This window comes from Hipposideros armiger, unplaced genomic scaffold (assembly GCF_001890085.2).
Source record: "Hipposideros armiger isolate ML-2016 unplaced genomic scaffold, ASM189008v1 scaffold_737, whole genome shotgun sequence".
Classification (NCBI taxonomy): Eukaryota; Metazoa; Chordata; class Mammalia; order Chiroptera; family Hipposideridae; genus Hipposideros; species Hipposideros armiger.
The window spans coordinates 245,021-252,125 of NW_017732087.1; positions in this window are offsets into that span (position 1 = coordinate 245,021).

Consider the following 7,105-nt stretch of genomic DNA (forward strand, 5'->3'; position numbering starts at 1 on the left):
TTCCGCATCTTAGCTGTAGAGGGCAGTGTCACTGGCCCTCATATGTGGGATCCGAACCGGGGCCCTCTGGCGTCCCAAGCCAGCTGTTAACCAACACGCCACTTGGCCGGCCCAATTCATTGTTTTTCTGACATTTGTGCACTTCCACGTTAATAGGACAATTTCAGTTAAAGCAAACTGCACGCGCACACACACTCAAAGAAGGTCCATGTGATCCCTCAGTTCTATAAGATCATGCACCTTATAAAGTTGTATTAAAATAATAAAATTGAGTGATAAAGTACATGGCATATAGGTAGCTATTTTACTATATACTATTAAAGATTTATTTTTAGGATGTTTTATTTTCTGCTTTTATATTGCTATGTATACCTGTGAAATCCTGTGTCATTCTTATATATTCCTCTAAAATTCATACTCAAATATATATGAATATGTATGTTTTAGTTGAAGGGGAAAGCTTCTTTCTCAAAAGCAGACAAGGAAATCAAACACAGGACTTGGACTTAACACTGTTACTCTCTTTCCTTCTTGACTTCCAGATACACTATTTATTGGGATTACCATTTTAACCTTAAAATTTATAAAAACTTTCATATTGATGAAGCAGAATTTTTTGATGTGTGTGATTGTGTGTGTGCCAGGATCGTGGTCTCATGGAACCAAAGAATGGAGACACGGACCAAAGAGATAAAGTTGCAGAAAAGGAGTTTATCAGGAGGAAAAAAATACATTTCAAAGAAGCAAAAGTGGGAGAAAAAGTACACTCCAAAGAGTTGGGAGTGGGCCAAGCAAAAGAAGTTCAAAAGGCCCTGACTGGCCAGGACTTGGAGTTTTTATCCCTTCTTTTCTCTAGAATGGGCTGTTCCTCTCTGGGCATAATTAGAAGAGTAATCAAAGTCTCCCCACTGGACAATTTTTGAGTTTTCTTTCTTATAGGAATTTTAAGCCTCCTCTTCCCTAGTTTCTTAGCTCCTGGCTTTGATTAGTCTTCTAATCAGTTTCTGAATCCTAGACTAAAGATTGCCCCTAGACTGAATCACAGAATCTCTCTCACCCACCCCTGCTTCAGATAACTGCTTAAAGCCTGTGACTTCCCAACATTCCCCAAGCCATTCTGGACCCAACTCCTGGATAATCCCATCCCAGAGACTAAATAGGTTTTAACATTTCCCCAGGCTAGTATACTTGTTGATACTAAACATTAAAGGCTAATGTTCTTTCCAAACTGGTAGCCAGCCTACATCAATGGCTTTGAGCTCTGCTCTTTAAGAAATCTATTAATTAAAATCTATTTTTCCTCATTTCAGAGCCTTGGGGATACAGATGACACCCCCAAAAAAGACTGCCAGTTGCAACCAAAAAAGCCAACACGGTCTTCCAGGCAGATATCGAGACCCCTTTCCTTTCATCGAGATCAGATAGGGTGAATCCCCCAAATAGGCAGGGACAGCTCTACACCCCTGTCCAGCAGGAAGTAGATACAGAAGAAAAGACCTCCTGTCCCTCAACTTCCCAAGAGATTTTATGCGGATCACGTCTCTCAAGGAGAAAACAAGGGGGGCAGTAAGAAGCAGGCATTGGGTCTCTGCATTCCTGCACATCCCATAGAAAGCACCGCCCAAAAGACCTGCCCTCTCCACCCAAAACTTCCCCTTTTCATTGTAATTATCCACCCCTATGGGGAAACATGGGTACGAAATACCTGACCGGATTAGGCCAGTCACCCAGACCTGCACAGTAAAGGCCATAAGGGCCTTCATTTCATCTGGACATTTATAATATCATACATATGCCCAGAAATTCATTAATATCATTGCAACAGACTGAACAGTCTAAAAAGATGAGATAATAGCTTGTTGTCAGTCAATCAAGTGGTCCCATGCCCAGAGAGGAACAGCCCATTCTAAAGAAAGAAGGGATAAAAACTCCAAGTCCTGGCCAGTACAGGGCCTTTTGAGCTTCTTTTGCTTGGCCTGCTCCAAATTTTTTGCATCTACTTTCTTTTCTAATAATGGCCCTTGAGCCATTTCTACTGCACAGGCCCACTTCTTTGAAACATATTTTTTCTTCTAATAAACTGTCCTTTTCTGCAACTTTGCCTCTGGTCCATGTCTCCATTCTTTGGCTCCACGAGACCACGATCCTGGTACACACACTCAATCACACATCAAAAATTCCTGCTTCAATATCCATTATCTTCTTTGATCTTCACAAGAACCTTGTGGGCTACAGCAAGCATGCCCACTTTACAGATGATTGAACAAAGACTCAGGAAGTTAAAAGACTTTTCTAAAGTCACCAAACCAGTGAGTGGCAGAGCTGACCCTTAAAGATCACCTCTGGCTCCAAGTCCACAGTCAATTCCAATGCACCACACAATTTCTCTGGACATGGAGTACACGCCAGTTTTGCTCCTGGCAGCCTTACCTTGAGAATGTCACTATTTTCAATTACTATTGGTCTCCCAGGAAACAGTGTATTTATTTTTTGTTTGTGTCTGAGAACTTTCTCATTTGAATATGCTCCTAGGGAAGAGGACAGCTCAATTTCTCACAATACAATAAAGCATAAACTGGCAGATGGCTTCTGCTCTGCAGCAGGATTCCACTTTAGGTTTATGACCGAGGCTTTCTGAAGCTTCAGAGCAGTCAGTGCCTTAAAGTCCACAAAACCAGTTGTCCCAAGAAGTAAGGACTTCAGATACCCTACATGACAGCCAGCTCTTCTGATGTCCCAAATGGCATCCGTCCCATCATATGCACTTTAGGATACAGACAATAAGTATTTTTTAAATTCTACTGAATTGTACTAGTCCTCTATTGCTGGGAGCCGTCTGCGCCTCAGTATCTGACAAGGCCAAACACACTGCAATTGTGACAAATTCTGAAGCTCTGACTGAGAAACAGATACTACTTTATATATCTTAAAGAATTCAAATTCCCCTTTGGATGCCCCCCAGTAGGATGAAGATCTTACACCCCTTCTGATAGATACATCACAATAATTCTATTTTATACACTAAAGGTAATTTTAGTCACACTAGTCTCTTAGTAAAGGTCAAAGTACACACCCTATANATATATATATATATGTATATATATATACTTGCAAATGCAGAAGACTAACCATAAGACAATTAAAATCACCCATAGAGAATAGATTTTAAATGTTCTCATGACCAAAAAAAAATGTAATTTCGTTAAGTGATAGATGCATTAACTAACCTTATTGTAATTATTGGGTCGTTGGAAAAGTCATGATACATTTTTGCAACAAAAAACATAGAAAAATACGTCATGACTTTTCCGATGACCCAATATTTCACAATATATATTTATATGAAATCATTACTCCTTAAACTTACACAGTGTTATATGTCAGTTTTATCTCAATAAAGCTGAAAAAAATAATATCACTTGTAATCTCACCTCTCAGAAATAACCTGTGGCAGTGGGTCCTAGACAAAGGCCTTCCCAGACCATGTGGTCACTGAGGATTTCGTGTGGGCTTCAGACAAAGACATTCCTGGACTGTATGGTCATCAAGACTTCTGCGTTTAATATTTCCAAATTCCTACCTCACCAGGGAGCCAGTCAGGAACTGGCACAATGGCCACATGTCCTAATAATAAATCTTAGCTGCCAACCTGGAAACTTCAGGGTATATAGCCCGGAGTCCTACCCGGGTCGGGTAAATCCGCTGAGCGTGTGCCGGCGTTAATAAAGTTGCTTCCCAAGCCTTGGTGTCCTGTCTCTGTCTGCGTTCCCCACAACAAACCTATTAGCAACATTCTGAAATTAGTTATGCATATGTTTCTCCTTATTCCTTTCAATTCCAAAAAGGATATATGGTAGCTCATATATAGGGTTGTCAGAAAAGTCATGATGCATGTTTGCAACAGATGGCACTAGTTCATTTTTGGAAGTACTAGAGTCGTTCGCATCTATGTTATTGCTATGTCATTTGACAGCTGACAGTTCAATCTTCATTCTAAAAACAAATTGAGCGATTTGGTTGAGTTTTGGAGATTTTAAACAAGTTGAAGATGGAAGATCACACTGCATTTTTGCCATATTTTACTGTTTTACTTCCATAAAGGGAAGAATGCATGTCAAGCTTGTGAAAAGTTGCATAAAGTATACGGTGACAACGCTCTACAAGAATGTCAGTGCCAATGATGGTTCACGAAATTCCGTGCTGGTGATTTTTATCTCAACGACGCTCCTCGGTCAGGAAGGCCCACTGAGGTTGAGGTCGACAAAATAAAGGCATTGATCGAGTCAAACCCACGTTACACGACACAAGAGATTGAAGAAACACTGAACATCCATCATTCAAGCATTCACAACCACCTGAAGAATACATAAGCAAGCTCGATATTTAGGTTTCACATGAACGCAAAGAAGTTCATTTGACAGCGCTTATAAACATCTGCGATATGTTCATTAAACGTGAGGAAAATGATCCCTTTTTGAAGCGACTGATAACTGGTGATGAGGAGTGGATTGTTTACAACAATGTGGTGAGCAAATTGTCTTGGTCCCAACATGATGATTCACATCAAACTACATCGAAAGCAGACACTCATCAAAGGAAGGTTATGCTCTCAGTGTGGTGGGATTTTAAAGGTGTCGTGTTTTTCGAGCTCCTACCAAGGAACCAAACAATCAATTTGAATGTGTACTGTCAGCAATTGGACACTTTGAACGAATCCATCATCCAGAAACATCCAGAGTTCGTTAATTGTAAAGGAGTTGTGTCCAATTGAAGCAACAGGAGACCACACACAAGTTTGATCACTTGTCAAAAATGATTGGAGCTTGGATGGGATGTGTTGCCACACCCACCATACTCGCCTGACCTTATGCGGTCATGTTGTCAGAGAGTGGCCCCTTCTCAGCGCAAAGTCCAAGTCCTTGGCAACTGAAGCAAAGAATTGAACAAGATACTGAAGTAAAAAGTAGTTTACTAGAACAGATAGTACATTTCAAAGAAGTACAAAAAGGCCCGAGCAGTAGAGAATGGCTCAAGGGCCCATTATTAGAAGAGAAATTACATTCCAAAGATTTTGAAGCAGGCCGTGTGCAAAGGCGAGGCTCAAAAGGCTCAAAAAAGGGAGGAAGGGGTTGAAAAAGGGAAGAAGCAGTCAAAAAGAGCAGGGCGGACTTCCCAGGACTTGGAGTTTTTATCCCCTTTCTCTAGAGCCCAGAATGGGTTTGATACTGGCCTGGTGGATATTAGCAGTCACAGGCTTTCAAGTAGTTATCTGAAGCAGGGGTAGGAGACTTCTATTGTTTAGGATTAAGAAACTAATTTACAAAGCAGTCAAGAAGCAGGGGGATAGGAGAATTCTATGATTCAGGCGAGGAGCAACCTTTAGTCTAGGATTCACAAACTGGTTAGAAAAGTAATCAAAGCCAAAAGCTAAGAAACTAAGGAACTAGGAAGGAGACTTAACATTTCTTTGGGAAAGAAAACTTAGAAGAAGTCTTTGCCTGGGGGGGGTTGGGGGGGTGCTGCTCAGTTGTGCCATGACAGTCAGATTTGGCTTGTTTCACTCTCTTCAAAACTCCTTGTGTGGTATAACGTTCAATTCAGATGAGGCTGTAAATCAGCACCTTGTTTATTTTTTTGCTGATAAAGACAGGTCCTTCTATGAACGAAGAATTATGAAACTCACTAAAAGATGGCAAAAGGTTATCAAACCAAACGGGCAATATATCATTGATATATCTTTGTTCTTTATATAAATAAATGACCTTTGAAAAACATAGACAAAATACATCATGACTTTTCCGACAACCCTATAAGTGCATAATATAATAAGATAAAAGACACCCCAAAATATTAAGTTTATAGAGAAAACAGGATGCAGGAAAATTGACAGCTTATAAAGGCCAGGTGAAAGCAGAGATGAGGTTATAACCAGGATGGTGAATCCCCCTTCATCTCTGTGTGGTTTTATACCAGCGCGATCACACAGAGCATACAGGTGAATGTCTAAACTGAATGTAATCTGTAGTTATCAGAGCCAAAGAAAGGTTGCAATCCCATGCAGGACTAGGAGAGAGCAGGTCAGCTTTCCAAATCACCCACTCACCCCAGGTCAACCCACCTCTCCCCTCCTTCTTCAATCTTGAATCCTCTCCCTCCCTGAGCCCCTTACATCTCCTGCTTGGAGAGCAGGTTCTAACTACAGTGAGCTACAGCTGCATCTGTGTTCCCCTTCCTAGACCTGACCCTGTTAACACTTTAAACCATAGACAATCTCCAGCAGCACTTTCTGGAATAGGTAATAATACATTCACATGAGTAACAAATCAAAATCCTATAAAAAGTGTACGCCAACATAGCTGTTTTTATTATTTTCAGTTTGGCTATTTTTGTGTGACCCCCAAGGTTTCTTACCACAGCTAAAGGAAATACAAACACATACTCTTATTTCTTCAAACTCACTTTCAATTACTTGTAATTCCTCTCATTTCTGTATCTCTCTCACGCACACAAAAATACACAGACTCTCAGCGCATGGTTCCACTCAAGGCAGCAAGGAATTGCTGAAGGGAGAAATGTGAAAGGATCTAGAATCCAATTAACTTTTGCTGTCATTGGTGTGTAACACTGGATGACTCACTGCTTTTTTAGTAAATGGGGATGAAAATCTCATAAATTAATCAGGGTTTCCAAGGGAAGTGATGAACCAAACCCAGATGTTCACCTAATTAACAAATTAATCTTTACAAACCAGCCTAAAATTCTTTCCTTATTACTAAGTACAATCTTAGCTGTTAGTTTTTAACTTCATATTACAGCTTCTAACTTGGAATAGAATTACATTCTTAGTGATTATTATTTTTAAAGAGTATATCCTACTGACTCTTTTTTTGGGGGGAGGATGGGAACAGCGCTGGGGAATTCGGCAAGGGGAACAGACAAGTTGCTGTCGTTTTGTTCTTCAGTCTAGTTGGGGAGGACGTTGCTTCACTGGCCCAAGTTGGCACCATCATTGTGCTCTTCCCAGGCGAGGCAGATCAGTCGCCGGCTTCTGGACGGCCGCTCACAGTGGCTGCTGGCTGCTCACGTTGGCTGCTGGCTCCACACG